This window comes from Rissa tridactyla, chromosome 5 (assembly GCF_028500815.1).
Source record: "Rissa tridactyla isolate bRisTri1 chromosome 5, bRisTri1.patW.cur.20221130, whole genome shotgun sequence".
In the NCBI taxonomy this organism is placed as follows: domain Eukaryota; kingdom Metazoa; phylum Chordata; class Aves; order Charadriiformes; family Laridae; genus Rissa; species Rissa tridactyla.
Window position 1 is genome coordinate 18962212 of NC_071470.1, and position 26663 is coordinate 18988874.

Sequence of the window (26663 nt, forward strand, 5' to 3'; positions counted from 1 at the left end):
CATCTCTATGTAAGTGTCATACTGCTATTTCATTTTGAAGAAGGATTAATTTGGGGCCTGAAGGAGGATCTGGGGAACTATAGGCCTGTCAGTCTGACCTCAGTGCCAGGGAAGATTATGGAGCAGATCATCTTGAGTGCCATCATGTAGCACGTACAGGACAAGCAGGTGATCAGGCCCAGTCAGCATGGGCTTATGAAATACAGGTCCTGCCTGACTAACCTAATCTCCTTCTATGACAAGATGTCCCGCTTGGTGGACAAGGGAAAGGCTGTGGATATTGTCCACCAAGATTTTGGTAAAGTCTTTGACACTGTTTCCTACTGTCTTCTCCTGGAGAAACTGGCTGCTTAAGGCTTGGATGGGCTTACTCTTCGTTGGGTAAAAGACTGGCTGGATGGCTGGGCCCAAAGAGTGTTGGTGAATGGAGTTAAATCCAGTTGGTGGCCGGTCACAAGCGGAGTTCCCCAGGGCTCGGTATTTGGGCCATTTCTGTTTAATATCCTTACCAACAACCTGGATGAGGGTATCAAGTGCACTCTCAGTAACTTTGCAGACCCAACCCCAAGTTGGGTAGGAGTGTTGATCTGCTTGAGGGAAGGAAGATTCTACAGAGGGATTGGAAAGGCTGGATCAATGGTTCGAGGCCAACTGTATGAAGTTCAACAGGGCTAATTGTTGGGTCCTGCAGTTGGGTCACAACAACCCCATGTAACATTGCAGGCCTGGAGAAGCGTGGCTGGAAAGCTGCCTGGTGGAAAAGGACCTGGGGGTGTTTGTCAACAGGTGGATGAATATGAGCCAGCAGTGTGCCCCGGTGGCCACGGCGGCCAATAACATCCTGGCTTGTGTCAGTAATAGTGTGGCCAGCAGAAGTAGGCACTGGTGAGGCCACACCCTGAATACTGTGTTCAGTTTTGGGTCCCTCACTACCAGAAAGATACTAAGGTGCTAGAGCATGTCCAAAGAAGGGCAACAAAGCTGGTGAGGGGTCTGGCGAACAAGGGGTCTGAGGGGCATCTGAGGGAACTGGGGCTGTTTAGCCTGGAGAAAAGGAGGCTGAGGGGAGACCTTATCGCTCTCTACAACTACCTGAAAGGAGGGTGTAGCCAGGTGGGGGTTCATCTCTTCTCCCAAGTAACAGGCAATAGGACTAGACAAAATGCCCTCAAGTTGCACCAGGGGAGATTTAGATCAGAAATTAGGAAATATTTCTTCACTGAAAGGGTTACCAAGCATTGGAACAGGCTGCCCAGGGAAGTGGTTGAGTCACCATTCCTGGAGGTATTTAAAAGATGTGTAGGTGTCGTGCTGAGGGACATGGTTTAGTGATGGACTTGGCAGTGTTAGTTTAACAGTTGACTTGATGATCTTAAAGGTCTTTTCCAACCTAAACACTTCTATGATTCTATGATTTGGTCAGCTACAACAATGTTCTGACAGGGTGACAAGACAAAACAGAAATTTTACCTTGTATTTGCTTATTTTATAATATGTAATCCATAATTTTCATTAACTCCAAGGGTTACAAGTTATACTGTTTATAAGGCATGCAGAGGAATAACACATCCCTCTAGTGATTGGTTATCATCTTTAATTTTTTGCCTACTTCTAATGATAAGTGCAAAAAAAATTGCATCTAGGTCTTCCTCATTTAGTGTTTTTGTCATTTTGGTTGTTTCCCAGAAATAGTGTTTGCCAGCAGCTTGTTGGTATACAAAATGCCTGGACTTTCATTCTGATATCCCATATGGTGTGCCTTGGTTTCCCAAATGCCTACCACGGTGAAACCTATTTTCCTGGCAGCCACAGAGGCCTTTAAGAGTCCATACTACCCATTTTCTATTGTTCAGGGATGGTTCATTTTTTCCTTATTATTTTGGCATGTAACTATGAACAGGTGTCATTAGGTGCAAGGAGGCATGTGGTGTCAGTGTAGTGGGGCTGTCACAGAAGATGGACTTCCCTCCTCTTTTCCTGGAGAACAGATGTCCTTTGCAGTGTTCTGCAGGCCTTCCTATCTCAATCCTATTGATACCTGGCATCTCTGCTTAATGGAAAGGGCTCTACCAACTTCTGAATGGGCACCCAGCCATCCAAACAGATGGTCCTAGATTCAGGCAGCCAAAAAAAAATTTATGTGGATGTAATATGTTTTTAAAGGCCATAATCCCAGCTGGCCACACTGAAATGGTTGTCCTTTCTCTGCTCCTATAACTATTATTCAGACAATGTGCTACTGCTACTTTGTCTTTGATAGGGATTAATATTTCAAATTGCATTGTATAAATTCCATTAAACATTTATTTTTCTCATATATACATACATACTCACAGTCAAATGGAATTAATATTTATCCCTGTAGCATTTAGCAAGAGTGAGTGATTTATGACTTATTTAGGTCATAATACTGAGCAGTTATATAATCATTTTACAGTTCAAATCCTTAGCACATTCAACTCACATATTTATGATTTCATATACAACACCTATATGATCAATCAAGGTCAAAGTAATCAATGTAAACACACACAGCAGAATAAGTAAAGTCAATATGTGTCCAAATCTATAAAAAGTTTCATACCTTTCTTTGCTGGAAGCTTATTTGAATTTTAACAGAAGTTGATGCCTTCTTCATATCATCAAACAGAACTCATGAAATCAGATTCTGTATAACCCTTTCTAAGGAACATAGCATTAAACTATAGTTTGAATGTTTTCCTGTTTTTAACATTATAAAATTTCTGAGGAGGTATTAGTTTAAATCCATCAAAATCTTTAGGAATTTTTCTTTAGGTAATGTTTACATGTCTGTGCTTTAACATCTTAAATTAACCAATTAGACATGCAATCACTTATGCAAGTGACTTGGTTTCTGCAGTTTTTGTTTCATTTAAAGTTACATTAAGACTGCAATAGCTTAGGCAATATCTATAGAAGGCATTGAAGTGAGCTGGGAACTGACTTACTGTCATGGTTTGGGCTGGACTGGCCACAGAAATGAAAGAAGATGCTCTCCCCCACCTCTCTTTTCCAAAGAGAGGATGGAGAGAGAGAGAAAGAGACTTATGAGTTTAGGAAAAAAACTGAAGTACTTTAATGAAATACTAATAATAAAATAAAAAGAAAATAATGAAATATATACAATATACACAAACCCAGTATCAAGCTCCCATGATGACGATCACATCACTGGCAGGTATGGGGAAAGTCCTAAACTGGACTCAGCGACCAATGGGAACTGGATCCCGGATCTGGATTCAGGAATACGTGTATCAGGATCAAGGGCAGATGAACATACAGAGTCCTCCTCTGACACTATCCATTGAAGAATGAGGGCTGACCCTTTGATCCCTCGGCTTTTATACTGAGCGTGATGCAGATGGGATGGAATACCCCGTTGGTCAGTTTTGGGTCACCTGTCCTGTCCGCTCCTCCCTGCGGGTGCGACCTCTCTACGCTTTTCTGCTTCTGACCCTCCAACTTGGTACACAACAGTGTCAGCTGGCCTTGGTTGTTATTCCAATAAGTATAAGCAGGAGCCTCTCTGCGTACCATTCCTTGGCATAAATCAGAAACAATCAGGTCTTATCTCTCTGGGAGAGAACAGTGTCTCAGTGTCTGGACAATATGCTGTTAATTTCAGAGAGTTCAGTTAGTTAGAAGAGGCTTAGCTGCAAAGTGGAAGCACTGAACAGAAAACTGGTTCTGTTTTACCTCAAACTGGACACTTACTAATAAATTCTGAAGTTGTTTTTCCAGAGGATTTTAATAATTGCAGACCTCTAGCATACTGATCATATCCTAGGTCACTACAGAAACCTGAAACCTCCAGAATCAACTGTTCAGCCATTTTCTCTTTCTTTCAGCAACTTATCAAATAAGTTGCAAATTTTATCTATTTGTTTCACAACTGAACAAAACTTGTTTTCAAAAACTGTATTTTTTTTTAAATTGCTTTTTTTCCAATGAGTACAAAGAGTTACCTTTTCCATTCTGAAAAGGTAAATATTTGTGTTCGCTTGGTCCTACTCTGTGTATCAAAAGCTACTGGGATATTTAGAAGCTGTGATAATTTTTTTTTTTTATTCCATTAACAACAGTTAGTCTGTGGCTTCTCATGTTATTGTACACAAAGTCTCACCCATTGTTCTTTCAGGACACTAACGCCAAATTATATCTGTTACACTATTAGTTATAAATATGAACTATGTCTTTGTCGTGCTATGATGTAACAAGTTTTTAAATACATTATCTATTCTAGTAGAACCTTTTCCAAATAGCTGTTACAAATTCCCTTTGGTGTGAGTTGGTTACTAGCAGATGCAGAAGTCGCGCAAACTGGGCAAATATTTCCAAACACGAAAATTTCCCATGAAGTTTCATTATTATAGACATAGGACTTAAATGCCAGTATTGATATTTACTGTTGTCAAAAATCTCCAGCTGAAAAAACATGGATTTCTAGCAAAAAAGACATGACCTATTCCGCCATTTTATTTCCTTAGCATAACTGACAACAGCTGCCATTTTTATTAGAGAGCCTAGCATGTCCTCAGGGGTATGCAACAAAAAAAAAGGAATACATAATAAAACTATATATCTATGGTGTTGTAATTGCCATAAAAAGAAATAAGAGATAATATTGAAATAAAGATTAGCTATAGGAAAATACAATAATGAGCTATAAGCAGGTAAATGGGAGTCTTCCCGGAGGAATAAAAGATGGAAAAAAAGACCTGCAGTTGCCAGACAACCCCACCAATTGTTTGATTATATCACGGTATCAAGAGGAACTCCATTTGCAGAGAAATCAAGCTGTCCATCTTCGTTTCGTAGTAGTCTGAAAGCTTTATTCTCATCTATGATTTATCCCCAATAAACCTCACAAAAAGCCAGGATATGTGAGTTGATATAATACCATGTACTACACCAGAACATTTTGAGCACCCCTAGGTGGATCCAAGGAAAACCAGTTGTTTCTCACAAGTTTGGATTTTTAAGCCCAGAATAACCACCTGCCTGAAAACAAGAGAAGTAATTAGGGACTACAGATGTTTATAGTTTTGTGTAATGTTCTTTTTTTTTTTTCCAGATAGGTAAAAAAGACACATAGAGTAGCATCAGGCAAAATTTGCCATTAAATAGATTATGAAGGTCATGGGACCCTAGATACAAGACAGAGCAGCACTTGAAGACCTTGATGGCTTCAAGGAGTTTGCCATCTATGGAAGCTACAGTGAGTGCGCTGTTAGCCTAGACCTATTGACATGATACTGAATTTGACTCCTTTACAGACCTTTACAGTATCTTTTTACAGTTACTGTTAGTCTGAGGAGAGATATAAAATAATTAAAGGAAAAGGTGGTAAAAATTAATGAGGAAATGGAAAAAAAGAAATCTATAAATCATTTACACTCAGGAGTAGAGATACTCCAGGGCATTTTGTTAAAGGATGCAAACAGGGCACTCATTTTGAAACATGTCCTGGAGTTAAGAAGATGTATGTTAATCTGTTATTTCTGGCTCCTTCCAAGGAAACCTTGCCTTCAATGGGGTTCAGATATGCACGTTGTATTAAGTTACTTTTGTTCCTTCTGGATAAAGTTAGGTTGGCTATGATCGTACTTACACTTACGCTGCATAGGTGAAAGTTGGTAAACGGTTGCACTGGGAATCAGCGCATAGCATGTCAGGTCATGCTGGAGACAGCAATCATTCAACCATGCTCTTTTCAATGCTTTCTTTCCTGAGAAGGTATTTATACCCTGTAATAAAGTCAGCTTTCAATCTTTTAATTAAGGTAATATAGTTTAACTGTATGACGAAGTGGACTCTGCAGATGAAATTATAAGGCATATCTAAGACTCGCACATATTTGTCTACTGTTTTCTGAAGGTTACCTCTGGTACCAATCATTGTAGAATGCAAGGTAAACACATTCTTTTGCCTTTAAAAATTTTTTAATGACTATTGACTTATTTTAGGAGATCTCTGAATTATATGTTCCACCATAACAGTGACTAGATGTATTCCAACATACAGACACATCTATCACAGAAACCAGCAATAAATGCTCTTTATAAATTTCTTTTTCTTAAGGTCTTCAGGTCATTTATTGCACAGTTGCATCTCTCTCTCAATAAATAGCTCAAGTATGGTACAGACTATTTTGTCAGTGATAACAGGCTGTCCAGGTACAATAATGAGCTCACAGCACTGTGGGTGTTTCAGACTAACATGGCTTTCACATGGTCCTCTGGGAAGAATAACATGCTCTTACTCAGAGTTTTATTTGGTCTGCTGATGGTTATTTCACAGTAGCTACTGTCTTTTCAACAACTAAACTTTCTTGCTTGTATTTCTGGTATAAGTTCCTGAAAAGGCAAGATTAATGCTTTGTCTCTGATTCTGGACTCACTAAAGTGAAAAGAAGAAACCCCATTTTTATTTCAGTGCTCCACGAAACAAGCAACTCATAAAGAAGGTTGCATTAGCACTATGACCTTCTGTTGGGAAGTGATTCTTAAGAGGAGTCCTGCCAGGCAGGTATATGATGGTGTCTTTGTGATTTTAATACTGAGATGGAATTTAATAAACTATGCTGCTACTGGAAATAAGAAGCATATGTAAAATCAATGCCAATTGTTTAAAATTAATACCCGTGCACTTGTAAAGGCTGAGGCTATGGGGTGATAGAAGCACACAGGCTTGTTAACCTACACCCTATAGTACTGATTATGAAATTATGTATTAGGTGGGGCCCACCACCTCAGGGAAACCCTTCCCTGAGTTTGGTATGGTAATGTTAGCCAAAAAATAATATCAGTGAGAAGACTTTTGAAATGTTCAGTGTTGGGAAGCTGGTAAAATCCCGTATGATTGTACAGGTGAAAATATATAGCACATAAAATAAAATGGAGTCTGGACATCAAAGTTTTACTTCCGAGTTCTACTTCTGCACAAGGATTTTGTACTCATGGTGGAATCTCAGCATGCAATATGGAGTTGAAAGATATACTGCGCTTACTAAACAGTTTAGGGCTACACTTCTTCAACTGTCAGAAGTGTGACCAGTTTATGTAAACAGCCAGTACTCCAGAAAGAACAAATTGGATGAAGAAGTAAAGTGACAGGCTACTAGGGTGATTGCAGCAGGAAGGAGATTTCTGGATGGGAGGTACTGAAAACACATTCACCATTTAAAGAGTCCTGAAATAATGTTGATCATCCCTGCAGGAGAAAGTAAGTGGTCTGTTTCACAACTGCAATGAGCCCAAGGTACTAGACCTGCTGAAAGGCACTTCTTAAAGCTTAGGAGCAAGCTGCAAAATGTCCATCCTCTTTCCAGACCAAAGATTGTAACACCAGATTGTTGGGGTTTTTTCTTGTAATTATCTGTGTTTAGTGGTCATTCCTACTTGAAATAGTGCTAGTTTGAGGTTTTCATCACTGCACTGCTGTGCACATCATTCTCACCTCTTAAATGAGTTTGTTATGCTTTGGTGGACAAAACAAAGAACAGATAAATTCTGGGCTGTGTTTGCAAGAGGGTTGCCAGCAGATCGTCAAAGGAATCTTATTGATGCATATAAAGACCTGATGGTAGGAAGCAGAGGACCGAGACAGTCTCTTCTCAGTGGTGTCCAGTGAAAGGACAAGAGGCACCAGACAAAAATTCAAATGCAAAAAATTCCATTAAATATTTACTGTGAGGGTGGTCAAACAGTGAAACAGGCTGCTTAGAGATGGTGGAGTCTCCATACATGGAAATCTTCAAAATCCAACTGAACATGATCTTGAACAACTTACTATAACTGAACCTGCTTGAGCAGGGGGGTTGGACTAGATGATCCCAAGAGATCCCTTCCAACCTAGATGATCTTGCGATTCTCAGAAAAGGGTTGGCATGAATTAGACAAAAACAAAACAAAACAAAACCTCACCTCCTAAAAAGTTTCCATTTCTCAGAAATTTGGATCACCTGACTGAAAAAGAGAAAAAAGTACTGGTTTCAAAGAAAACTTTGACAGCATCATGTTATCCAATTGCTCGTCATATTTGGATTCAAGTGAACTAAGGTGTCTTTTGGAGTTCAAATTTCACTGAGGGAAGTTCTTTGTAATAAAAGTAGCTCCAGTCGATCTAGCTCTAGGTCTGAAAGATCAGGAGAAAAACTAGAAATAAGAATCTCAAGAGGATATTTGAATCCACAAATAGCAGGTCTTGAATAATAAAGGGAATTTGTGTAAGAGTCCAAATTATATGTCTGTCCTCAAATCTAGTTTTTCTTGTTACCTAAGCATACCTACCAATAAGTAGCAATAGGCATGGTGATGAGACTGGATTTAGGTTGTCAGAGTAAGTCCTGAAGTATGTAAGGAAGATGATGTGCTGTAAGACTGTTGGAAAACAGCTTATTTGAGTATGAAGAACAGCCATGCTGGGGAAATGGCGGTCCTTCAGAAATACATGCAAATAAAACAAAATTGTGCTGAACCATTTCAGCCTACACTGCAGAAATTTACCTACCAATTTTTTTCTTTATATCTGTCATGGTTTTGGCGCCGGATTGGCCAATCAGAATGACAGATGCCCCCCCCTCCCCATCTCCCCCTGAAGAGAGGAAAGGAAGGAGATTTACGAGTTTAGAAAAAAACTAAAACTACTTCAATAAGAATATTAATAAATAATGAAATAATAAATAATAATAAAATAAAATTTTAAAAAGAATTCAATATATAAAAACGCAGTATCCAGCTCCCATGACGACGATCGCGTAACCAGTGCACAGGGAAAGTCCCAGACTGGAATCAGCGACGGACAGGAGCTGAATTCCATATCTGTAATCAGGAATGCTCGGATCAGGATCACAGGCAGATGAACAGCCAGGGTCCTCCTCAGACACCGGCCATTGAAGAAAGAGACTTGACCCTTTGATCCCTCAGCTTTTATACTGAGCATGATGCAGATGGGATGGAATACCCTGTTGGTCAGTTTTGGGTCACCTGTCCCGTCTGCTCCTCCCTGCGGGTGGGACCCCTCTATGCTTCTCTGCTTCCGACCCTCTAACGGGGCAAGCAGCAAAGTTACCTGACCTTGATTGTTATAAGTATAAGCAGGAGCCTCTGTGCATACCGTTCCTTGGTGTAATCAGGTCTTATCAGTCTGAGAGTGAACAGGTTCTGAACAATATGCTGTTGATTTCAGACTTTAGTCAGTTAGAAGAAGCCCAGCTAGAAAGCAAAATTACAAAACAGAAAATTGGTTCTGTTTTACCTCAAACCAGGAGGTCTTACATAATTGTCACCATGAGGTTTAGACAAATAGGATACAGTTAAAAGCTTCAGTAATTAAAGCAGAGAAAGAATGAACAAATCTCTCTAACGTGTGGAATTGCCAGCAAAGCTCTGATTCCAAGACAAATTCTTAAAAAAAGCATATATAAAATATTTTCCTATTTATTATTTATTATAATTATGTTAATACACAATATTATATACTATTGAAAGAAAAAAATGCATTTCTGTTATATAAAATTTGTAATATTTTATTTTCAATGTATTTAGACAAATCAGACTTGCTATACAAAACTTATAAAGCCTTTTAAGCTGCTTCCAGATCTAGGTATTGTGTCCTGTTCTCCAGCTGAACTACAGCTTGCCTGTGAGTTCTAATACCATGTATTGAATGAAAGATTCTTGAACTGAATTCAGAAAAATTGTCTATTTTTATTAAGAAATTTCCATGAAATTACATTTTTCCTGTGCATTGTGTCAGACTGGCAACACAGGCATCCAACTGTTACTTTCTGTTACTTTATAGTGACAGAAAGAAAAAAATTTGAAATGTGACACAGAATGTGTCCATCTGAAAGCTCCAGCATCTGAAAAATAATCCTTGTTTGAGTAATTCAGTGCAGTCTCCATTAGAAACTTGCCAAGCTATCCTAAGAAAATAAGTTATTGTTTCACAGAATTAAAACATTATTATTATGTTACTGGCTTCCAAATTTTGTTACAGTTGCAGGCAAATTTCCTCAAAACTTTTGAATAAAATATCTGAAATCAGTTTTGATAGGTCTTTTTTATTAAAAAAAAAAAGAAAAAAGAAAGAAACACATAAAGGATCCATTCTGAGAATCTCATTTTAAGATCTCTGAATAGCTTGTTTTCATATTCCTATTTAAATATTGTTCATCTTTGAAGTCATAATAGAATAGCTATTTTACAGATTTTTGATTATGTGGAGCTGAATTGTGAAGAATACTGCTCCATTCACCTCTAATCCAAACCTCCAGAGGAACTGTAGCTGCTACATGGGATGAAAAGAGGTTTCCTTGCTATTATTTAATCATCCTATCTGCTATCTATTATCTGCAGTAATAAGAGCAAAGTTCAAAAGCTGTAAGTCCCTCTTTAAATTAAATACCATTAGCTTTAGCCCCACATCAGATTTTCTTGAGATCTCTAAAAATAAATGCCTTTCTTGGATATCTTCAATAGGCAATTTATCCTCACTTGCAAGTACTGAGTCTGAAATAAAGTACTGTGCGTGAAACAAAGAAAAAAGTACAGTAATGCAGAAATACTGCATCCCTTTGTGAGAGAAATAAAGGAACTTCTCATTTTATTTTTGGAATTTGCTTATTAATGCAATTTCTTCCACCTTTCTAGCATGAATGCTAAAATCACTTCCTTTCCAATCTGTTTAAATCCTATCCATTCCTGATTTAGCTTCAGTGGAAAATTCTATCTCAAAGTCGTGAAGTGCCTGCCTGTCCCCAGCACCTTATAAAGGAGAATCTGATAGTGCTACAAGGGAAATGCGCAATGCCTTTCCTTCTTTTCTGGCATGTTGTGACACATTCCCAGGTGCTATTCATTCATTCATTCGGTCGGTCAGTCAGTTTGACATTATTAACTGATTTTCTCAAATGAATTAGTAAATTTTGTTTTCCAAGTTTTGTACCAATTTATGGTTAGCCTTGATGCATGCATTAATGGGATACTAAAACCTGACAGTGTTTTAGAAAAAGGGAAAAGCTGTGATTCATGTAAAGGTGCTGAGAAGCGCATTGCAAAAGCAGGCAGAAAGTTCCTCCATCAGAATTATCTAACACCGATGAACTATTACGATGAACTTGGCTATGACTCAACTCACCTCTGTGCACTGGCAAAGATACCCTGAGCTACATCCATGCAACACGAGAGGCTGGCCAGCTTATTCTCTAATGCTCTGATATTATACCTTCTAAAGATATAACATCTCTGGGTGTTACTATTTGGATTATTTTATGTGACCTTTCCTTCCTTGTAAAATCTCTGAATTTAAAGACCAGAGCAGATGTCATCTATAACAGTTTTGTTGGCTTTTAAATCTCCTATTGCAAGACAATGTAAAAAAGATGGGAAAATGAAATGCTTCTTATCATGATTATTATTGCTTATTATTCAAAAACAGAGACAAAATCTCAAAAAAAAAAGAAAAAAAGGAAATTACTAATCTATCCTCTTTTAAAGGAAATTTTAAACTAATTCCTGCACATTTTCAAATATTCACATTCCTCAATATTCTGTGTGCAAGACATATGCAAGACATTGTTGATTATATTTCCTACCAAGGATCAAAAGTCCGGGAAAACTATAGCCCAGTGTAGCTGGAAAAATTTTCAGTGAAACTGCCACTCAATTCCAGGAACACAGACTCTAACATTTTGACTGTGTGCTCCCTTCTACCAGAAACAACGGTTCCTCTGAGTCTGTTAAAGCTAGAAGTATTTGAATCAGGTCTATTCAGTTCATTTGACCTTAACTTCTGCAGAGTTATTTTTTTGTCTGACCTTCAGATCCCCATACGCAGAGATATTTGTATGCCTACTTTGCAGAGTAGGTCAACTTTTTTTGGTTGGATCTCTGATTCTTCTAGACGACATTTAGTTCTCAAAATACAAAATATACACATAAAGTAGGCAGCCAGAACACATCCTTACATCATTAAATTCTTAAACTTAATGTGTACTTTTGATTCTTTTGGAGGACTCCAAAAACTCCAAGGCAGCTTCCAACAATGAAACTGAGTGTGACAAGTACGACTAATTCCTATGGAAACCTTACAATCAATCGTTTTTTCTTCATAAGAAATAGCTATTAGAAATTAATTTAAATCTCCCTGAAATTATTAATAAATGAAAATACATAAGGCTACCTTTATATTTATTGGAAACAATAATATATTTTCAGCATGTAAATGTTGACACTAGTTCTGGCTTGTTGGATTGTTAATAAGTGCTTTTGCAGTGATGCTACACAACAGAAGGGTGTCTTTGAATCTGAATCCTTACTAGTCAAGAATTGGAAAAAGTAATTCTTGCGTGATGGGAAATACGGCTAGTGAGGAATACTGCTTTGTATAGAGCAAATGCTCAGCATAGGGGCATTAGTAGTGAAAAACAAAAGAGACAGTGTATGTGAGAATTCTGAAAGTAGTTCTGCAGGGTTCCCTAAATGGATAAAATTAAAGTGAACCATATGGAAAAATAATTCTGTACAGAAATTCTGCAGAATCTATTTCAGTTTCTGAGTCTTGAATCTTTGTGATAAGAAACTTACTTTCTACAAATTCTGTGCATCCACTTGCAAGCTAATTTTTTTAGAGACCTGCTAGCAATATGAGGGAGCTTCTGAAAACGTACATGGCAAATCACAAAGTATTGAAATTTAGTTAGGAAACACAGCATAACTCTCACACAACAACACATACCCAAGTATTTAAGAAATCATATTAACAACAATTACTAGTACATCTACAACAATTATTAGTACACTTATCTAATAAGATATATGAGTCACCACACAAAGCTTACAAAGCTAACAAATTAGCACAAACACATAAAATTAAATTGGCATTTAAGATTTTGTGTATAGATTAACTGTGCAGCCAAACACATACTATGACATATACTACAGTATATTGTAAGTAAAGAATCCTTCAAGCTTTCCTTTAAACTTACATTAAATAAATGGTATTATGCCAGTTTTTGCTACATCACTAACAAGCAACTAGTTTATTTCCAACATTCTTTCTGGTCACCTTACATGGGAGAGAAATAAAAAAAAACCCACAACCAAACAAGTTAATTATACTTCATCCTCTATGACACTTTGCTGACTTTTCCTCTGAGGTGCTGTCACTCCGAAAATCAATTTAATCTGTGCACACTTATGATATTCCCTCTCTAACTCTGAAATCTACCAAGTTGCCATTGCTGGCTCAACAACGCCAAGTGCAGGGTCCTGCATGTGGGTCAGGGCAACCCCCGGTATCAATACAGTCTGGGTCATGAAGGGATTGAGTGAGATCAGCGCTGCTGAGAAGGACTTGGGGTTACTGGTGGATGAAAAATTGGACACAAGCCAACAATGTGTGCTCACAGCCCAGAAGGCCAACCATATCATGGGCTGCATCCAAAGGAGCGTGGCCAGCAGGTCGAGAGAGGTGATTCTGTGCCTCTACTCCGCTCTTATGAGACCCAACCTGGAGTACTGTGTTCAGCTCTGGAGTCCTCAACACAGGAAAGACATGGACCTGTTGGAGCAGGTCCAGAGATGGGCCACAAAAATGATCAGAGGGCTGGAACATCTCTCCTAAGAGGACAGGCTGAGAGAGTTGGGGTTATTCAGTCTAGAGAAGAGAAGGTTAAGGGAAGACCTTTCAGTAGTTAAAGGGAGCTTATAAGAAAGTTAGGGACAAACTTTTTAGCAGGGCCTGTTGTGATAGGGCAAGGGGTAAAGGCTTTAAACTGAAAAAGGGAAGATTTAGACTAGATACAAAGAAGAAATTTTCTATGATGAGGGTCGTGAAACACTGGCACAGGTTACCCAGAGAGGTGGTAGATGCCCCATCCCTGGAAATATTCAAGGTCAGGTTGGAGGGGACTCCGAGCAAACTGATCTAGTTGAAGATGTCCCTGCTCATTGCAGGGGGGTTGGACTAGGTGACTTTTAAAGGTCCCACCCAACCCAAACTATTCTATGATTCAATGATCTATGAAACTAATAAAACAGGTTTGCATGGTTGACAGTCATGTGTGTAAAGGTCTTTTACTACACATCCTTACAGATGATGGAATTCTCCCTTTTATGGGAGGACAAGCTCAGATTCTTGATACATCTCTCTTAACAGTGGATGAAAAGGTGTCATTGGTATAACTGGGGGATAAAAGCACGTGTTCACAGAGAACAAGCAATGATAGACTGCGTTCTTCATAGGTAATTCATGAAGATAAGGGACCAGATCTGCAGATAATGAAAACTGTACCACCTGTAGGTCTTTTTCTTTTTTTTCTTTCTCCAAGCAATGTGGACTATCAGGAAGCTTTTTAGTCATGTTTGTAATCTGTTAATCTCCTAAAATACATTACAGTGTACATTGGAAGTTAACAAACATTTAAGTCACTGAGACACTAAGATCAAATTTTACTTTCAAGTGTGAATTGTACCAGCTAACAATTAACCAGGCAATTAGCAGGTAATAGAGTAAAATTTTACCCTTGTGGTTTATCACCATAATTAATACACAAGATTTTATGCCTCCCCAGCATAACATCCTCAGACTGCAAAGTGACAGGATTAACAATTTGTAGTCATGACATTATTTAGGTAAATTACAAATGGAGATATTTGGGGGAGCTGAATTAAATAAAGACACTGAAGTGAAACTATTTTAGTATATCTATATATATGTTAAGATCTGCAGGAAAACTGCTGTATTTCCTATAGGAAACAGACACAGATAAATGCATGCCAATACTGTTTTTAAGAGGGAAGAAAAACCACTGTTGATGTGATAGCTAGGATCAACTGATGAGAAGGAAATATAAATAAAGGAGAGAAGAAAAAGATTAAAACTAACTTAAATGTAGCGTAACCAGAATAAATTTTGTTGGAACAAAGAAATTCAGTATTCTTGAGAAGAGAGGTTTGATGTTGCAGGATCAGAAGGGAAAAAAATATGTAATAATATTCACAGCTGAGAACAGACTGCAACTGTTAAGTGTTGGATTTTGGTGAAAGGAGTGTATTGGTCTCATAACTCGGCTCCAAATGGGAGTTTTGCCTATGTTATGTAACTAACAGGAAGAAAAAAAATATTACCAAGTGACCCATTCCTGTAGAGATCTCTGAACTTCAGTCTCTCTAGTTTCTCTTTCACGGTATATAAACAGTTCCAACCAATATCATTTTGTAATTCAATGGCTCACTATTTGTTTCATATGTTAATGATTTATCCAATCGCATAGTTCTAATTAGCAAAAGAAGCCTGTACCTTCTTTGACACAGCTCTCTTGGCTCTGTGCTGATTACTCCTTTCTTACTTTTTTAACAAAGCATGTTTTGTATGTGCATTTTGGAGAAAATTTATGTGATCAGATTTGAAGGTACTTGACACGTTTTGAAAAGCAAAAATTGAAAAGTCTCATTAAGTGTGCTGAGGCAGTGGATACGCATCTTTTACATTTCAGTGGTTGTCTTTCACACCTTAGAACTGCACTGTAGAACTGCACTGGAAAATACTGCTGTGAAGCGGAAAGATTTGGAGTAGCATCATAAGGAACACAGAGTTAGAATCATGTCTGATTGAATAAATTGGGAAATATACTATGATCATCTGGGAATTCAAATAATTCAATAAAGTACTAAGAACTCTTTAGTCTTTATCAAGGATTTTCCTTTTGGAACTCATTTGGGGCTTTGGCGCAATATTATTGGATCCTTAAATCTATGGTACATCTGGCACTGATGTGCCAAAATTCTTATTTAAAATTCTGGTATCACAATAAGCTTACTTTATTATTAAGGAAACATCTTTGCTTTCAAGAAACAATAACAAAACCCCAAAGCCCAACATTTCTTCAAACCGGTGGTACAATGTAGTGCATACAACTAGCTGTATCTGGTCACGTTGCACAAAGCTATCAAATTCAAAAGCTATTTTTAAACACTCTCTGCCAGTGGGTTGTTACCTACAAGCAGTGAGTCTTTTACCATTATCCATGGGAAGAAGTCAGTGGCAGGTGTTCTGCTTCTGGCATATCTCTGCTTAAGAATTTATGGGATTCTTTCTTTTTCCAAGGAAGCTTTCATTAAATGCTGTTACAGCCCTCTATGCATAGTCAACAATCATAGATTGAAATATAAAAGAAGAAAATAATTTCTTCTCCCTGCAGATTCTGAACAAAAGGAATATATTATCCTAATGCTTATTGCAGAGAAGAATGATGCCTTGTATGGTACCATTTATGGTTATAATAAAGAACGGGTCTCTGATAAGACAAGCTGTTCATTAGAATGCCATTGGCAATAACAGTAAGAAGCACATAACTAGATGTTCCTGACAGCCTTAGAGACATTCTGTGCTCATGAACAACCCTTAGGATATCCTTTCAACAAACTGCCAACTTTTTTTTTTTTGCCTCAGGAAAGTATAGGTTTCCTGTACACTAAATTTATGATGTGAAGAAATTTATCCCGGGAACACCCCACACAGAAATCAAAATGTAATTATTCTGGTGTGTATCTTTCAGCCTCCATAAATTTCATTCATATGCATAGTCATTTATGTAAAACTAGGAAAAAATGTACTTTTTTTTTTTTTTTCATTCTATCAGCAAAACTTAGCTCAACTTTTAAGATCTGCATGTAGTACATTAATTTGTCTAACTGAATGACATGAACAGCATCAGGTTATTCCATCATAGCAATAAAATAAAATAAAATTAAATTAAATTCATTATCACACATGAAATTGATAAATCTTTGTTAGCAGTTGACAATAAGTACAAAATTTAATTAAGAGAATGAAATGATGTCACGATAATGGAAAATACATTTACACAATTAAACAATGAAGATCTAATGGAATTCTGCTGTAATATGATTCTGTAATGGATGTTTATTTGCCTTATAGGTTTGGTAAATGTTAAAAATAGGGTTTTTTTAATGGAAATGTGAATATATATAATATTCAAAGCTACCATCCAAAAGGCATGGATATTTCATTGCACATAATGAAAGCTATTTCATGCATAAATACTTAGATAGGTAGATCATATAAAAACACACTGAAAGGAACTATATGATATATATTAAAGCTTATATTGTAGGCATGTTTATATGATCTTTTGACCTCCTGTAACCTTTACTTGACTACCTGTAATCCCAAATGGACTGCTTTTGAGGCAAGGAGTTAACCCTTAGAAAACGCACCAAATCTCCTGGTAACGCCTCCCTTTCCTCCTGGATGAGGCTCCTGGGATTCTTCTGAGAAGGTCCCTGAACAGGCTACAATCTCTGGTAGTTAAGGGTTGAGACGTTGTTATTTGCCTTGTTCCCTCCTCTCATGGATGTCAAATCTACAGCTCACAGCTACTGCAGGCAAGGCTGCTCCAACCTTCAGATCCCAAACCAGTTCTCCCTTGGTTTTAAGTATGAAGTCCGATGGAGTTCTTTCCCTAAGAGCTCCTTGATCTAGAAATTATTTTCAATTTACTCCAGAAATCTCTTGTGCAGGGAAAGTATCATATGGAAGTGAAGTAGCATCGGTTAGGAAAATAATTGATCTTAGATGCGATCTGCTTCTTTCCTTTTGCACTAGACAACAGCTCAGCATAACTAATACACTTTTACAGCAAGTTACGAGGCACAAAACTGCATAGGTACACCAAGAATTCTCAATATTCTCAGTGAATGTCTCTTATTGAACTTTATGGTAAGAAACAGAATCCAAAAGCTGCCTATATGATGTTACTAAGGAGTTTAAAAGCAAAAAAACCACCTGAGCCAATTTGTTTCTTAGCTGTGATGCCAAGCCAGATAAGTTCATCCAGCTAGTCACAGAGGCATAATCTTAGCAAGGAATGGTTGGAGAAACAATGTTATGTGTAACAAAGCTTATGTGGGCCCAGATTCAAGTCTGGTCATTCATGAATGCTGGCTGGTTTTCTGTTTTCTTATTATAGAATGTGTGAACTAAACCATACGATGTGTAGTAGTTATTCTCAAGTACACATATTTCAAGGGCAACATTTTATTAATTTATCTGTGTTAAGTACATTTAAGTATTGTTTAGCTCAGCAGTTTATCATAGAAGAATAATAATTCTGTTTATGACAGATTATTCCAGCTTTATCTACAAATCTACATAGATTATTATTGAATTAAATAAGGTATACAAAAACTTCTTTGAATGATTCAATTTCTTTATTGGTGCCTCGTTAGTGTGTTTTTATACTCTTAGGCCATCCATTTCTAGTAAAAAGACCTTTTCATTTTAAGTCCACTAGTGACCTAAAATGAGTTTACCACTAACAGCATTGTATTTTCTTTTGAAAGACAGTATCTTAGTTAAAGCCAACCCTTTCTTCCAAGATATTTAAACTATTTATACCAAGTATCTTTCATATGTAAACTTTCCCAGTTTATTCACACAGGAACATGTATATTTTCTGAAATGTCTTGTACTTTAAGGAGGAGATCATTAGGCTGGTGCTGGTCCTATGGGCATGCATTTCATACTCTTAAAATTTCATAGTCTTAAAACCCCTGTAGAGGTTCTGTCTTATGCATAGATGAACTTTACCTGTATTGTAAAGAAGTTCCATCTCGTTGGAGGAGCAAAGGTGTCTGTTTCAGCTAAGGTATCCAGTTAAACCTTTTTATCTGTACCAAACTATATAGTCTAATGTGTTAAACTCCTATAGTCTAATGCATAGCTGCATGAAAACCTACTTTCTGCCAGAGTATAATACAACCACAAAAATCTTCGATCACCATAAAAGACCATAGATACACTTCTAAAGTTTATGTTTCGATTTTTGCTCAACTATTGTTTTGCATTCTTACAAAATACTACTAAGGTAGTTATTAATTCCTTCAACTCCATTACAGGGTGTGCTAAAATGTGCAACACAATTTATAATCTCATAGATTGTTTTCTGATTAATAATAACTATTATTACCAAAGCATGATTCATAGCACTATATATAGGAAAAAGTAAGATGAAAATACAGGGAAATGAAGCATTACCATGAGTAAAACAAGTATTGACTAGTCTAATACAGCTCTACATAACTATTAAAAGGGAATAGAAACAATACAGGTCTTCCAATCACCATTCCTGAGCTGAATACAACTAAGGGAGGGGGAAGGAAAATACAACCTGCTTAAAAATAAGATCATTCTCAGATTTATGTCAATGATGTTTCTGTTACTGATGATATCAAGATGGTTGAAAACATTTCCTCTATTTTGCTTGAATTTCTAATGGGGACTTTGATCTAGGAGATTTCAATAGCCTTTTTATTGCAAGTAATGATGAAGGGGAGAGGGGAATCAATACGAGTACCTAAAAAATTCCCAAAGCAGGAAAAGGGAAACTGACCTTCCTGTTGAGCAAAAAGTCCTTTACAATAACCTTTCACCTTTACTTTGAACTTAATTCTTCATATGTGAATAGTTTACCTTGAATTTATTTTCATATAGAACTGGAGAACAACCAGTTGCAGATGTGTGAAACGTAAAATCACTTGAAGAAACATTGCTTTGCATTTGTTATAAACTGAAAAACTGTTCAGTGAAAGGGTGGAGGAGAACGAGAAAGGGAAGGGGAAGAGGAAGAAAAAAAAGGAAAAGAGGAAAAAGGAAAAATAGAGAAAGGGAAAAGAAAAGGGAGAAATATAGAAAGGAAAACTGAGCAAGAGAAGAGATGTTCCTGAAGTTTATTTGTTTCTTTGCTAACCGAATATAAAGACATACATTTTTGGACACAGGTTGCTCAACACAGAAATAATTACCTGAATCAGAACCTCAAATAAGGTTGTGGTTGGTTTTATTCCAATATAATACTGCAAAACAGTAATTTATTGAAAAACTCAATGAACAACAGAATCCTTACAAAACCAACATAACTCTTCAGATACAGAATTTCTAAAGAAAGATAACAGCAGGTATAAATTTGCTTATTTTCAGGGTGCACAGGAGACACCATATTTTAATCAATCCTGAAGATATTTTTGAAAATCACTGACTTGGAGAAAAACATTAAATGTCATCCATGTTTTCTTACAAAATTATGAACTGGATTTGCAAACAAAAGCCTAGCTGAGCTATAGACTCTTACTGTGCTTCCATTAATAAATTTAAACATGTCCAAGTAGTACTCCATGTTAGAACATACAGCACACCTTAGTAAACATCTGGTATGACTGTTTGACCCAATCTATCTCACATTCCCACCAGATAAATATGTATCAAGACTCGGTAATTAGAATGATGCGGGAATGACTTCCACTAGACTGTTTGCAGGAAGACATGATGATTTGGACATGAAAATATCTTTATTAGCTTGGGTTTGAACATATTAAAGAAGCTTTTGGACATGCTTAATCTTAATTATTATCTATTATTATATATTTAATCATAGTCTCACAACTCTAATAGAACTGTACTGAGTGTATTTTATCTTTATCTGCAGGAAATGCTCATCAGGCTTCTCTGAGAGATACAGCAGTTATTATTTTTCTAGATTAAGTAAAGTTAAATGAAACCTATTTCTGCCTTCAGTTCCATAGCACAATTCAATGATCTTACACATAGCTCACTCTCTTCCCCAATAAAATCAAGATGTTCGGCATCTATATGTTGTTGTATCTAATCTTTGACAATTTAGCTACCTTTTATTTATATTGAATTAAACTAAGTGACCTAGCTGTCATGGTTTGGGCCAGACTGGCCACTGAAATGAATGACACATGCTCTCCCCATGTCAGTTCACATCTGACTCCCTTCAGGTCCATAAGCATCAGCTACAAGAACAGGAGGTGAATCTTCTTGGCCATGGTGCCCTTTCAAGAGGTAAGCTGCAGTATACCACAGAAGAAGAGCCATTGCTTTGTGTAAGAAACAGAGAGAAAAGACACTTCTGTTGTCCTGCTGCTCAGTCAGGAGCAATGCCACACAGGTGAAAAGTGGAGGATATACACAGCAGAATACATTTTTAAAAGTACAGGGGAAAATATATACATGTGAGGAGAGACCCCATAGAGCACAGGTTGTTTTTATTTTTAACTTTTGACATTTTGTTCTTACTTCTCTATTTTGCAAGTTACCTTCTTTAAATTCTTGAACATATTTTCTGAGCTGTTTGTGTGTCTCCTGCTTTTTCCATAAAGAATTATTTTACACTTAAAAATGTAGTGGGCAAGTAATAATTTTCTTTATAATTTCCATGATGTCACATTAATCTTTAATCTGTCTCCTCCTATCATCCGCAGTGTGAATTGCTGAGGAACGTGAAGTGTACTACAGCAGATGTTGGAACCACTTTGATCAGCGTACTTCATGCTACATAACTTCCTTTGAGCACATATCTCCATCCTCATTCTTTCTGACACTGCTTTAACATTCTTGTAAGTTTTGCTTCCACACTATCATGCCTTTTCATATTGATTATTCCTCCACACGTTAACAACAACAACAATAACAAAAGGTTATTGGACTTCATTACCTCCTAGACCATTTTTTAATTTGATTAAGATTTTTTTTTCACAGGGAAAGGATCTTAAAACCTACATTGTGGGGGATGTGTTTGTCTCTATTTTTATTTCTTTCTGTCATCAGATCACACTGTTACACTCATATTTAGTAGCATAACCATCTGCTTCTTTCCCCTCTTTTGAATATTCTCCAAAACCTCAAAGACCTTTAAATGTCTTGAACTTGTGTTTATCTGATAAATAGTGTTGTTTAGAGCAGGTCTTTTAATGGTAAAGTAGTGCCATTTTGTAGGCAAAGACTACCTCTTAACACTATTTCCACAGGAAGTTCAAAGAGAATAAATGATTTATTACATTCAAGACTGGGCAAAATGTTCATTAAATATATATAGAGACCTAGATTCTATCTGGAGATGACTTCAGCAATGAACTTGAGGTGTGCCAGTTATAAATATCTGACTTGGCTTGCACCTGTATATAGTATTTTTTTATATGTCATTGGCTTATTTTCTTTTTTTTTTTAAACTCGTTTAAGGGAATCTGTAAGAGCTTTTCAGACTTAAAACAAAACAAGCCTAAAACTAAGCAGCATTCCTTTTGATATTCAAGGAATTTGAAGAAATGTGAATCTTCCTTCTTTTAAAATAATAACTGTAACGCAGCAATACAAAGTCTAAAGTGATATGCCAAAGTAATTTGTTGCAACTAGAAATGGATCAGATCATAAGATATTGATCGAATTATTCTTGTATTTGAAGCTGTTCACTCTAAAACCTGAACTGAACGTCTTGATCCCTATTTCTGGTTTGAAAGCACAGCTTTGCCATGAAGCAAAGAAGCAGTAAAGGAGAAAATCTGCCGTGGTGTGTACATGACATCAGTCTACAGGAGTTCTTCTGCTTAATGATTCTGTTTACAGTTCATCTGTTCAGATATTTCAAATTCTGGCATCTGCAAGCACTCCAAAGAAGGCTTAGAAGTGCGAAGAATTTGCAGTAAGAGAAAACTGGTTACTGATACTGAGTAAATAGCGATAGAGAATGAATTGGGCTGTAGTAGTTATGAGACTGTGGCCGGGTCATTTACATTAAAACTTGTCATCTTCTTTGCACGAGTGTGGGCAGTATTAAAGGTCTCTCTCACTACTGGGATGGAAGGGACAGGCAAGAGGAACGATTTGTCTATGACAGGTGCTACGGTCTCAGCAAAAATCCAGGGTACTCTTAAGCGATAGGAAACTTGAAGTAGCTTTGAAGATAATTCCTTTCTCTTCCTAAAAACTCTCCCTCCTCACAGGAGGGTTATTCTCCATGCTTCATAGGATGCCACAGTTAAAGGCAAAAAAACCTGCCCCCCCACCCCCCGCCAAATTAAAAATCAAAGCTATCAACAGTGGTTATTTGATAATTAAAGGAAGGGAACAAAGCAAAGACAATGTAGAACAGAACATATTTAATAAACAATTACTTCTTCAATTACAATCTTTTCTTTATATCCCTCTGTGGAGAGCTTTTGGGAAACATAATGTCTTTGAGAGTTGCTCTAAACTTAGTGAGGCCTAAAATATTTTATTCATACACACAGAGGAAAAATGAGTCTTCTCTTTGTCTTTCATATGCAAATACAACAGTTAATTGCATAGTATTTATCACTGGTACTTTCATAAGCTTATAAAAGGTGCTGCAGTCCGTTCAGTATTGACAGATGGGGAGTAGCCAGCTCTGCATGGGGGAGCAAGGAATACAGAGTCCAAGATCAACAGCCAGAGGAAGGAGCTGAAGGTCAGACTCAGACAAAGAGGGGCAGGAGTGACAGCTCTAAGAAACACAAACGTTTAGGGTAGGTAGGAGTGGCAAGTTAATGACATGTCCTTCAAGACACTGTCGACACAGCCCTGGCAAAACTGAGTGAGAGACCAGTAGAGAGGCAAGCTGAGCAAAACCGAGAAGCTGAAGAGTGCTGTGAGGCTGACAGCAAAGGAAGTTGCATTTACATTTCAAAAAGTTGTTATCACCCTCTTTCTCCCAACTTCATTGAAAGCCTTTATCTGAAGACTTGCCTAGATTTTAAATGTGCTGCTGTTATCTTCTCACTAGTTCAGTATCATCATGAGTTGTCTTTGTTAACAGTTTCAGCTCATGAACAGCATGTACACAGTAGCATTGTATTTTTCTGAACTTAGCAGTTGTACTGGTTTTATTTTTGTGGTCAAAAGTTCCCTAAATATTTAGAAGTGTGAATTCTTTCTTTTACCGATTGGAAAAGAAATACTCCTTCTGTTTTATCTAAGGCTGGTAGATCATTAAATTCCCTTTTAAAATAGTCTACACTTCTGTACTCTACAAAACACTTGAAAAGTTTGCAAAATAAACCTTTAAAATTAATTACTTTAAAAATACCTTTAAGAGTAGTAGCTACTTCATTTATTAGTAATAGTATTATCATAATAATTGGGTTCATATTCTAGCAATTAGTTGTAATAAATTCTTATACTGAACCCAACTCCCTGAGTTTCTCAGGGATTTTTTTTACAGCTTTGGGGACTAAGTATTAGTGTGAATTTACCATGCTTCCAAATCTCCATGAGCGTGCAATTATGGTTATTAATAGGGTTCTCTGCCCTGAATATTCTGCCTCATTCTCACCGCCCCCAAACCAGCCTATCAGGACATGCAGCATCCTTGCTTCTCTGACTACCTTATGTGAAACCAAAAACCTAAGTGAAGTGAGATAACTCTGCCTTACACTCAGAAACTGTCGAAGTTAAGATATTTAGAATGAAATATTTGGGGCTCAACAAGGTAGCTCTTTACACTGAAATTTACTTAATGAGAAGATTTCCACTCATCTCAATGTTTTAAGAAATTATCAAGGAAACCTGAGCTATTCTGAAATAACCAACATTTTCCATAAAGCATTTTCTAGTTGTTGATCTTTCACTTAATGGTTGAAGGCCTTAAAGTTCTGATAAAAGTAACATAAATTAATTTTTTCTTCTTTTATTTTTTTTTACTGATTTGAAGCATTTCTTCATTTCTGTAGAAGAAAGAAATCTGCATTGACAGCTTTGCTTTATGGTTTCTGATAAAATCTCTTATGTAGGCTCCTGTTTGAAGTAACATGAACAGAGTTCTTATTTCCATTTCAATTCAGGACTGTTCTGTAACATAAATATCTTATAAATATAAAAGGTTTCCACACCATCATCCTTCCAGCAGTAAGATCATATTAAAATCAACTAGTATTTTTACAAGATGTGTCTAGCTTTTTGTAAGACTATTGATTGTTACTCCGCAGGGGGAAAAAAAGAGTCTTCGAATTTACAACATATTGCTCTGAGCGTATCTGTATTTGTATCCTACCACTAAAGGAATATAATATATATTTTATGTAAAGAATGAATCATAGTAGCTATTGTTTATATACTTTTTTTCAAAATATAGCATAAAATAATATTATATGAAAAGTTCAGGCTGGGTAGAAATTATACGAAGAGACTGCAAGCACATTGGATGTAGTGAACATCATTTTAGAAGGGAAGAAGTGTTATCCTTCCTAATACTTAGCTTGTATCCAGCTAAGAATTTTCAGAAATCGACAATAATTTTTCATTCCTCTTTCACAGGTTTATGCTATCCGAGCTGAAGTTAAGCTAAACACAGCAGATAGATCTACCAGACATGTTTTTACTGTGCCTTCCCTCCTGATGTTTGCACTTCCTGCTGCCCCCACGATCACAACGCTGTGCGTGACTTACAGGTGATGACCACCTTTATCAGCAGGTTAAGATAGATCCCAAGGCATAATGTTTTTCGCTTTGGTGATAAAAAAGCGTCCTAATCACCATTATAGAGCACTCTGGATTAGTGATAATTAGTGAAATCTGCATGCTAATGAGAACTAACTAGCTAGTTAGTCTTTACATGAGACTCAGAAATTAATGTTTTTCACTCCAACAGTAAAGCTGCTTTGAAATATGCTGTGAAACATGATCTGAAACCAATTATGTCCCAAACATCCATTCCCCTCCATGTGTAAGCTAGGATACAAGACACCACAAGGCATAAAAGAAGGAGTCAGCATTAACGCCTTCCTTGCCCGCTTGCTGGGCATGCAACAAGGCTTTGCTGCAAGATATCAAGAATAAAGTTTTGGCTGTTTTGTTTTTTTTTTTTCATGGAGAACGGCGTGAGAGTCATAACGTGAATTACATTTCAGCACCAAAACAAATAAAGGATCCTGGCTAAAGTGGAAATCTTTGACAACAGAATAGTAAGTAGCAGATTTCCATTTCTTCCAAGTATTCCTTCATGAACTTATGTGTGCTATTATCGTTTTAGTCTGCTGGAATTTTGAGTGTATCTGAGGTTAGTAAGGTCTGTCAATACAAAAATGTCAGCAGGTGAATTCGTTATTGGCATCTCCTTATATATATTTCAATAACTTAAGAAACAGTATCTCATTAGCATCTATTATTCTCAAGGTCAGCAAATGCAAATAATCAGCTCATATCAGAGACTTTTTATTAAATAACATCTAATAGTCATTTTTGTTACACAAATTTTAGTTATTAGGGCTGAGCAAAGATCTTAAAAATTGTTATATTTGTTTTATTAAAATAGTAGCAATAAAAATCCATTATGTTTGAATATGAAATTATAGATGCATTATACAATTCACTACAGTAAGTAGAGCAACTATACAGTGGTTGTTCACAAAAAAGTGAACACAAACAAAATAAACAGTTTCTATTTGTTTTCATATTTCACAGACACGTATTTGAAGTGTCATTGTGACACTGTCACTCGTCACTGTGTTTTACTTTCTATGGAAAAAAATATTACCGTTATCTTTTATTTTCAGGTTTAATAAAGAATATTTAATAATTGCACCAACTCATTAACTGATTCTATTTATTTTACATTTTCAAGAAGATGTAAATTTTACTTGCAACATTTGTCCTTTTCTGTTTTCAAATCTGATTTTTCAAAGTTACTATAAATCATAGAATTGTTAGGGTTGTAAGGGACCTTAAAGATCATCGAGTTCCAACCCCCTGCCATGGGCAGGGACACCTCCCACTAGATTGGTTGCTCAAATGGTTTTCTT